The sequence below is a fragment of the Callorhinus ursinus genome, unplaced genomic scaffold (genome assembly GCF_003265705.2).
Source record: "Callorhinus ursinus isolate GAN/ISIS: 27379988/994484 unplaced genomic scaffold, GSC_fseal_2.0 scaffold68, whole genome shotgun sequence".
Taxonomy (NCBI): Eukaryota; Metazoa; Chordata; class Mammalia; order Carnivora; family Otariidae; genus Callorhinus; species Callorhinus ursinus.
The window spans coordinates 3,757,614-3,767,061 of record NW_027397130.1 but is presented as its reverse complement, the minus strand read 5'-3'; the positions used below and the strand labels follow the sequence as shown (position 1 = coordinate 3,767,061).

The 9,448-nt window shown below is 60.6% G+C and overlaps 1 long non-coding RNA gene across 1 annotated transcript; it reads left to right on the top strand.

Annotated features, from left to right (window-relative positions):
* The first annotated feature begins 1,761 nt into the window (after positions 1–1,761).
* Positions 1,762–7,705, top strand: LOC141371308 (uncharacterized). Its single transcript, XR_012376157.1, has 2 exons — positions 1,762–2,891; positions 7,184–7,705. It is a non-coding gene; the product is annotated as an uncharacterized lncRNA (long non-coding RNA).
* Positions 7,706–9,448: the final 1,743 nt, after the last annotated feature.

Here is a 9,448-nt window from a genome sequence, read left to right as displayed (position 1 = left end):
GGCACCAGGGACCCCAACACAGCACGGGGAGGCCGAAGAGCCTCCCCCTGGCATTGGTCTCCAGAGTGGGGTATAGAGGATGACCCCCTGGGGTAGGGAGAATTTTATGCTTAGATTTAAATTTGATCCTTTTAAATAGCAACCTTTTGTGAATATTTTATAATGCAAATAATACATTCATATAGTCATGGAAGCTTGTAATCTATAAATAACTACACCTATACTGTTATGAGCTCAAGCATTTTGTATTAGAGGGTGCGTGATCCAAACAGTAGGAAGGTTTGAAAGTCATTGTCTCTTAGATCTTAGAATTTCTTATCCTGTGCACCTGCCTACTGCGTCCAAAGTCCAGGATGAAGAAAGAGCCTATGTTCAGGGACCTGGAGCGCTGGCTGCAGTGAACGGAAGTCACAGGGTGGGGTCTGAAGACCAGGAGTTGTCCGGGCACCTGGCTGGCTCGGTAGCTAAAGCGTGTGACTCTTGGTCCCGGGGTCGTGAGTTCAAGCTCTACATTGGGTGGAGAGATTACTTAAAAGACAAAAAACAAAAAACATGCTGAGACTAGGAGATGTCAGGGGCACAGATGTGGCTCAGGCCTCTCTCTGGTTCCCGTTGTGTGCAGAGACAAGCCCGACCTCACCCTGGCCCCTGGGTGTGAAAGACGGGCAGCCCTTTGACCAGGAAACCCAGAATCCCTTAGGACAACACACAGAGCCAACACCTGCAGCGCCACGCACCCTATCTCTTCAGCCCTGGGTCCCTGGATGGAGCTTCCTCCCTGGAGAGTTTCATTCCACAAACAAATATTTGTCATGTGCCTGCATGGCCCCGGGGAAGGGCAGGACACAGGCTGTGGCCCTAAGTGTTCCTGGTCAGGTGGGCTGTTGATTGCAACATGCCAGCTGTCCTGAGTGTAAGGTGCCTTCCCGGAGTCCTGGGTAAACAGAGGCTTGTGCTCCCTGTCACTGAGGCAGGAAGAACAGGGGAAAGCTCCAGGGTCCCCAATCCATCCACCAGTCTCTCTCTGCTGTCAATTGCAGTCCCTTTTGCAGTCCCAGGTTTGCTGACCTGTGCTGGGTGCTGGGGTAGGGTGCTTTGCCTCCTGAGAACAGAGGACCAAGGATGAATGGTCAGGAGCCCTGCATAGCCAGGACCATAACCTCCATTTCACAGGTGAGGAAACTGACATCCAGGAGGATAGGGTAACGTGTAAGTAGTGCAGTTAGGGCTGGAGCCCATGGCTGTGAGTACCCCAGGTGTGTGTACAGCCAGCAGGGGGCAGTGCTGGGAGAACCCGAAGGCCCTGTCAACCCCTGCCTTCTGCGCTTGGAGGAATCCCGTGTCTTCCCGACTCCACTCAGCTTGTCTCCTCTAGGAAGTCGTCCAGGATAGCCCCTCTGCCAAGATACACACCCTTTTCTCGCTGTTTCTTCTGCACCTGGCTTACCTTACAGCAGCCTTTGTCATTGGTCACTTGCCAGTGTCCCTGGGCTGTGGGCTACTGGAGGGGAAGACCCGTGTCTTTCATTCTTGGGATCCTGGCCCCCCCCCCCCCCCGGGCCTGGGACATCCTGGGCATGAAGTGAATACGTGAAATGATGTGGATGAGAAATCAGAGTAGAAGGGGGAGCAAGGAGATGGAGGCCGCGAGGAGAACACGAGTTCCGTGAGTCAGGGGCAGAGGGCAGGCCACCAGGGGCAGCTCCAGCAAAGGCCTGCAGCAAGCTTGTATGCATGGAGTCCTGCCTGAGCAGGTGGGTGGTCTAGGGGACGGGAGACCTGGACAGCAGCCCAAAGGATGGGATCCGATGATGCTGTCAGGCGGGAAGGCTGGAGGGTCCTTGAGCAGAGGCACCTCAGGACGCGCTTTCTTTAGCCCAGGACAATCCTGGGCTGACCAGCTCGCCCAGGAGGAGGGGAGGGGGGCCGCTGTACTCCGCCTGGCCTGTGGCCTGGCTCCCTCTGGAAGTTCTTCCTTCCAGTGTCTTAGCTGAGGCCCTCTAGCTGCACCTGGAGAAGGTGCCCGCCAGCACCTGGTGGGAGGGGGGTGAGTGCTGTGTGCCCTCTGCCAGAGCTCAGGACAGACACTCGGCTGGAGCCTGGGAGCAGTTAGCTCATTGGCTCACTCATTCATTTCTTCGGTAAATGTTTATTGGGCACCACCTGGGTGCCTAGACCCCGCCAGGCATACGGGTTGGGGGACCCTACCTAGGGCCTTGGCCTCTGGCAATGCCTGAGGGCCACCCCCCAGGTGGTGCTCTGCTCCCCCGCCCCATCCCCTGGGCTCGGAGTTCCTCTGTCACCGGCTCCCCACCCACTCGGGGCCCCGCGGGGAGACAGCTCCCCCTGGGGCTGGGGGCAGGGCTCGCTGGAGGTGGAGTCCCAGGCTGACCCTCCCCGGAGGAGCCCGTGGGGTGGGGACGGCCTCAAGTGGGGTGGAGGTGGGCCGCAGCGGCCCCGCCCGGGCCCCACACACGCAGCTGTTCCCGGAATGGGGGTTTTAAACTTTTTTTTTGTTGGCGAATATGCATGTGGTCTTAATTATTTATACGCAGCACTTATCTCCCCCAAATGTTTTATCGGGATTCGGCGGATCCGAGAGCTCGAGATGGAAGCCCCCGGCGGCGCGGGGGGCGGGGAGGGGGCTGTAGGGGGAGCAGCGGAAGCCGGCGTGGGGGCGGGGGCGCTGATCTGAGTGTCCCTTAAGTCAGCCCGGGCCGGCGGCCGAGGCTGGGGTGAGGGAGAAAAGGACCTCATGCACGGTCGGTTTAACTCTTTCGGGCACCGGCACCTGGGGCAGGTTGACCTGGGCTCCGGCCTGCGCGGACCCCGCCAGCAGGGGGCGCTCGCAGAGGGCAGTTCGCCTGGGTGCGGCCCCAGTCACCAACGAGGTGAGCAAAACCCAGGAGGCCTTAAGAAAGGTCCCAGCTCCTTTTTCGTTGGGGTGGTTAAGAGGAGAGAACGGGCGTGACCTAGGAACCCCGCGCCTATTAACGTTCCGGGGCATTAATGGTCTCACTTTGTGCTCACCCCCTGGAGACATGAGTGGGCTTATCCTGCCCATTTCACAGCTGGGGAAACAGGTTCAGAGGAACCACACGTCTAAGGGCCTCCAGCATAACTGGGATTGGTGCCCACGTGGACTCGGGCGGGTGGTCCTTCCTTTAGCTGCGGGAGGGTGGAGGGTGGAGGGTGGGCCTCCCCCCTCACTACTCCCCGACGGGCCCCCCAGCTGCAGATGCCCTCTGTACGCCCTCTTCCTGGCCGTTTGGGCAGAGCCACTGGAGATTCCTGGAAGCGCCTCCTGGGCACACCCCCTCCCTGTCGCACCCGCCCACCCAGTGCCTGCAGGATTTGCGGGGCGGGGGGGGGGGGGGGGGGGGCTCAGAGGCCAAACTCCACCACCTCTCTGGACCCCTAGGAACCTGAGCCTGGAGAGCCTGGGAGCTCCAGACCCTCCCACCAGCAGTGCCCAGCGCTCCCTGGCCTGAGGCCCTGCCGGCACCCCGGAGGCCCTCCGGGGTCCGGGGGGCTCAATGGGCTGCAGGGCAGGGCAGGGCGAAGCGTCAGGTCGGACGGGAGGGCAGGCCTGGGGCTCCCGGAAACCCACAGAGGCGGCAGCGGGCAGGGGGCGTCGGGATTCACGGAGCCTTCTGTGCCTCGCGGCTGCCGCCCCCAACCCCCCACGCCCGTCTGGGGCTTGCAGAGGCCCCATGTCCCTCGCCCCGTGTGGTGCAGCGCCGGTTTGTGCTGGGGGTGGAGAGGATTTTCTTGAACTTCCCAGTTGGGGCCGGTGGGGGTGAGCTCTTCTTGGACCCCCTGCAATCCCAGACTCCCTCGGTGGGGCAGGGCCGGGGAGGGGGAGCCTCATTCATGGCATTCCCTGAATTTCAGCTCCGGCCACAGAGTCAGCCTCTCCCAAGGCAAAGCTTTTTCAAGAGGGAGGTTCTCGCGAGCTCCCCGGCGGCCGCATGGTAATTGGTCCATCGATTAACAGCTCGGTGTGGGGGGCGCTTCAATGGGGGGCGGGGCGGCTGAGTGAGGGGCCGGCCCTGGGGAGGGGTTGCAGGAGGAAGGCCGGGAAGTCGGTAATTCCAGGCTGGGGAGGGTCTCTGTGCCTCCCCAGGATGGCGAGGACCCCCGCAGGGGGCAGCCCTGGGGCCCCCCGGGTGCCAAGCGCCAGCCGGGCCCCCTGGGCCCCTGGAAGAACTGGTTCCCACCCGCCAACCTGTTCCCATAGCCAGAAGTTGCCATGGTGACCCCCTCCCACCTTCAGCTACAGCTTTTCCAGTAAAACCACTGCAGAAATCCATACTTCCCGACAGGCACGCCCCCCGGCCCCCCACCCCCCACTCTGCGCGGTCTGGGAGCTCCCGAGAGTTAACCCTCAGCTTGCCGGGCGATGCTGTTTGGGGGAGTCCGGGCAGTGAGAGCCCACAACGAGGGGCCTGGGCCGGGGAGGAGAAGGTGGACGGGGGATAGGCCAGTCGCGCTCTCCCTCAAGGCCCCGGAGAGGGACTTGAGCAACTCCGGGAAGCTGGAGGGGAGAAGGGAAGTTAGCTGGGAATTAAAGGCCCCGCCTTGGAGGAGCCTCCTTGGGGCACCAGGGCAGCTCCGCATGGGACCCAAGGGCCCTCCCTGGGCTCCAGCTCTCCAAGGGTGACTTCTCTGGGCAGCAGTTGGAGGACGGGTATCGTCTCCAGCCGGCCTGGCCCGCAGCCTCTGGCCGGATCGCTCTCCTCTCTTTGACCTCTGCCCCCTCCTCCCGGCACAGCGCTTTCCTAGAGGCCAAGGGGGCTCCACTCAGGTCCAGTGAGGGGTACCCTCAGCCCCCCCAGGGAGGCTGGATGCTTGAAGCCTGGCTTTGTGTCCACAAGTCTGCTCTGATGGGCCGTTGGACAGAAGTCACCCTTGGCTCAGGGTCTCTGCTTTCCCCCACCCCTCCAGGAGTGAGGCTAAGGATCTTGAGGGAGAAGAGGGGATCCATCCTGCTGCGCCCCAGGGACAAGTCCGGCCGGCCTCTGTTGGGGGCGGAGTCCCTGGGGACCGCCAGGCTGTGCGGCCCGGGGGTCCAGCTCTGTGGCTCAGCCTTGCCTCCACTTCCAGGGCCACGAGCGGAGATGCTCTAATTGTTCTCTCTGTAGCCCAGGATGAATAATTGAGAGGTCTTTGAAGAGAATTAATTAGCCCGTTTATTGACTGTAAATGCTTTCTTTGCTGCAGATGATAAAGGGAAGGCTCACGGCCTGTGCGGGCTGCCTGCCGGCTAGGGCCCATAGCTACCACTTCCTGTGCACCCAGGGTCTCCTCAGCATGACCAGGGCTCAGCCTCTCCCTGAGAAAGGAGCTGGTGGCCGAGCCCCAACTTCCTGGCCTCCCTGGCCTCCTGCTTCAAGGTCCTGCTCCTCTGCCCTAGCTCTGCTCCCTTTCTCTTCCAGCATGCTGGACTCCTGTTCCTGGGGCCAGGCTCCGGGCAGGGTCCCAGGACCCTCATGGGGAGAGGCACCCCAACGGGGGGCCTCTCCTGGGGCTGGCTCTGGGCTCCATGGGTCTCTGTCTATGCCGTGCAATGATCCTACTGTGCCCCAGCCCCTGAGAGGAAAATAAGGCAGTGCTTCCGTCCTCCGGGCTGGTGTCAGGTCCGACATGCAAATGTCAATGTCCACGCACTGGTGGGACCGGGGAGCACGGGACTCGGCTGGCATGGACAGGATCGGCTTGCTAGGTGGGTGCTAGTTTAACAGCAAACACTTCTACACCTTTCCCTCCATGCCAGGCCCTGGCGCTTTAGAGAGACTAACTCACTTGGTCCTTCCGCGCAGCCTATTAGACCTGTGAAGGCAGAGCATGGGCTTGGTCCCCAGTGGGCCCACAGGCATCCGTGCAGAATCCAGCACAGAGAAGGGCTTATGGAAGGAAGGAAGGAAGGAAAGGAACATGGGTGTGCAAATATCTGTTCAAGACCCGGCTTTCAGTTCTTCTGGGTGCATTCCCAGGAGCGGGATTGCTGGATTGTACGGTATGTCTAGGTTTTGCTTTTTGAGGACCTTCCAAACTATCGTCTACAGTGACCGCGCGAGCTGCCATTCCCGCCCACCATGCACAGGATTCCGATTTCTCCACATCCTCCCTGACACCTGTTACTTTCTGGGAGAGGGAGGTGTAATTTAATTTTTTAAAGAATAGCCATCATAGTGAGTGTGAACTGTGTCTCCCAGTGGTTTTGATTTGCATTTCGATCTCCTTTTGACTTCAGCTGGTTTGAGATGGGTTTCTGGTTCTTGTAACTAGTACCAGTTAGGGGGTGCGGGGTTAGTGGCTGTGACAGGGGACCCAGCCACAGTGTTGTGGCTTGTGGAGAAGTTCACTTCTCTTTCATGTGCCAGCCCATGTGGGTGCTCCCAAGTGGGTGCTCCCAGTCAGGGGAAGCGCACCTCCCTCCCGGGACCCAGGCCGGTGGCGGCTCTGTCAGCTCAAGGAGGAGCTCCTAGGGTGGCAAGGCCCTCCGGGAGGAGGAAGGAGCCCAGCTCGGGTGGCACACGTGCTGCAGGAGGGGCTGGGAGCGTCCCTGGGCACAGAGGCGGAGAGCACGGACTGTGGACAGTTCCAGCTGGAGCGCACTGCACCCCACCCCCATGTCCTGCCGTACAAACCGGACCCCACGCTCAGGCCGGGGTTGCCAGGGTGCCGGGCGGTGGACCCCGGGTAGAAGGAGCCTGCAGGCACGTGCGTGGAGGGAAACCCTGAAGAGGCCACCATGGGGACCCCCAAGGGAATGGTGGCCTCCAAAAGATATGGCAGCGTCTTGAACCCCAGAACCTGTGAATGAGGCCATGTTTGGAGACAGGATCTCTGCAGGTGTAATTAAGTACGGATCTCACATGAGACACCCGGGTGATCTGGTGGTGTCCCTGTAAGAGGAAGGGGAGGGAGGTTGGAGGCACAGAGCCAGAGAAGAAGCCAGGTGAGGACAGAGACTGCGGGGACATGGCCATCCGCCTCATTGACGTCTGGTGCACCAGGGGCTGGAAAGGCCAGGGAAGGGCCTTCGGAAGGGGGCGCGGCCCCACCCACAACTTCCTTTCGGATCCCTGGCCTCCAGAGCCGTGAAAGAGTAACTTTCTCATGTTTGAAGCCCCCGAGTTTGCGGTTTGTTCTAATGCCACAGGACGCTCCTCCACAGGGCCGCCTGGACTCACTCCAGTAGCCGGACAGCCGAGCCCGGAGCAGCGGCTGCTGCCCCGATGACCCGCGCTCCCGCCTGAGGAGTGACAGTGGGTCAGCATCAGGAGCCCGCTACGTTAGGCCCAGGCCAACCGCGCCTGCCCACGGTCTCCCTCTTTCTGCCAGGGCCCTGGGGCACCCGGGGCTCAGCTCTCAGAGGGGCCCCAACCCTCCCCTCTGTGCCGCTGCTCCGGCTGGGATGAATGCAGCTTCCTGGGAGTCCCACCCCAAGCCGGGGCCTTCTTGGCTGCAGAACCCTCAATCTGGGGGCGCCTGGGTGGCTCAGTCGTTAAGTGGCTGCCTTCGGCTCAGGTCATGATCCCAGGGCCCTGGGATCGAGCCCTGCATCGGGCTCCCTGCTCGGCGGGAAGCCCGCTTCTCCCTCTCCCACTCCCCCTGCTCGTGTTCCCTCTCTCTGTCTCTCTGTCAAATAAATAAAATCTTAAAGAAAAAAAACAAAAAACCCTCGATCTGGACGCCAGCTCTAGTGGAAAGTCTACTGCGTGTCAGGTCCCTGCTCCCCACGCACCGTCCCCATTTAACCTCCCAACAACCCAGCGAGGTGGGCACTGCTCATGATGCTCAGTGTGGGGTGAGGACGCGAGGTAGGATGGACAGGTGGTGCGCCCAAAGGCACATGGCTAGAGTTCAAGGGCAGGTCGACACCTGAAGCGGGACTACTGTAGCCCAGGGGTTCCTGCCAGGGTAGGGTGGGCATGGCTGGGTCGCTGCCAAGGAAGGCCTGCCCTCTCCCTTGGCCCAAGACTTGGAGAACTGGTTGGGGGTGGGGACTGCAAGACCTGGCCAGCTCCATCCAAGATGCCGGGGAGGCTGGGGGAGGAGAGGTGTAGAGACCCACTTCCCTCCCGGGATGTGTTTGGAGGCTGATGGCATCTTGGAAAGGGGAGCTCGTTGCCCAAGAGGGCTGCTGTGGTATCTAAAATATGGGCTTCCTTCCTTCTGGGAAGGAAGGGGATTGAGAAAGCAGCCTCCCCACCACCCCTGCTCATTGCTAAGCTGATTTCTGTTAAAACTCTGCGTCTCAGCCTGACCCAAAAGGCCTTGGGCACAGTCCTGAACCTTTTTCCAGCCTGCCCGAGAGGCTGGGTGCTCAAAGACTTCAGATCTGTGTTCAGAGAGAGGCAGACCAGGCAGGCTCTCCCGCCTGCTCAGTGCCTGAGGCCCCAGGCCCCCTTCAACAGGGGTCTTTGTTTCTTTGTGTGGCCCTTAGGACGCGGGAAGAGGCCCGTAGAAGGAGGGCAGAGCCCGTGGGGTGTGGATGTCCACCTCCGCCCACCCCCAGGGCCCCTCTGTGCCACCGGAGGCCACCTGCAGCAGGGGCTGGGAGTGAGGCTGGGGCAGGGTGGGCAGGGCCCAGGTGGGCCTGCGGGAGGGGTGGAGGGGTGGGGGGGCCATGGGGAAAGGACTTACCCGCAGGCAGCTCTGCTGAGACCGCAGGAGGCCCTCCTCCATTCGGGGCAGGACAGAAGGAGCGACAGAACATGGGCTGGGGTGCCCAGCCCCGCCCCTCGGCTATCTCCCACTTGCTCCCCCCGACACTCCCCTCCTGCCTCTCCCCTCCCCTCCCTGGAAGGTGTAGAGCTGGGGCTAACACACACAGACAGGAGCCGCAGGGCTGAGTGATGACTTGGGCCAGTGGGGGCTCCTGCCCAGGTTGGTGCACCTGCTGAGGGGTTCGGGGATGATGCCAAGAACAAAGGAAAAAGAAAACAATCAAATTTCCTTACAACTTACAGCCCATTGACAAGACCTTGAGAGCGGCAGAGTGACCTTCATCTAGGAACTCAACTGCCTTGATGTTAATACTTCGCTAAGAGCAAAAGGCAAACTTATCTTAATATTAACCCAACCTCCAGGATCCTGTAAGTCTTCTTTAACATCTAAAAATTCCTTTGGAAACTTCCTTCATCTCTACCCCCCAAGATACACGTTGGCGATCATCCCCCAGGCATGTGGCCCACGGATAGACGTCTGAAGGGTCTCATGACTCAGGTTTTATTAGACGGTAGTAAATGACCTTTTCCCAACAAGAGCTAGCCCCTCAAGGTCCTGCAAACCTTGCTTCCAAAATGCCTTAGGGACTTTCGCTCTCCCTAACCCCCTCCCAGTTTGAAAGTATATAATGGGCCACCACTCATGACCCTGGTGCCGCTCTTTCTGCCCACGGGACCTGTCCCCGGCTTTTAATAAGACCACCTTTTGC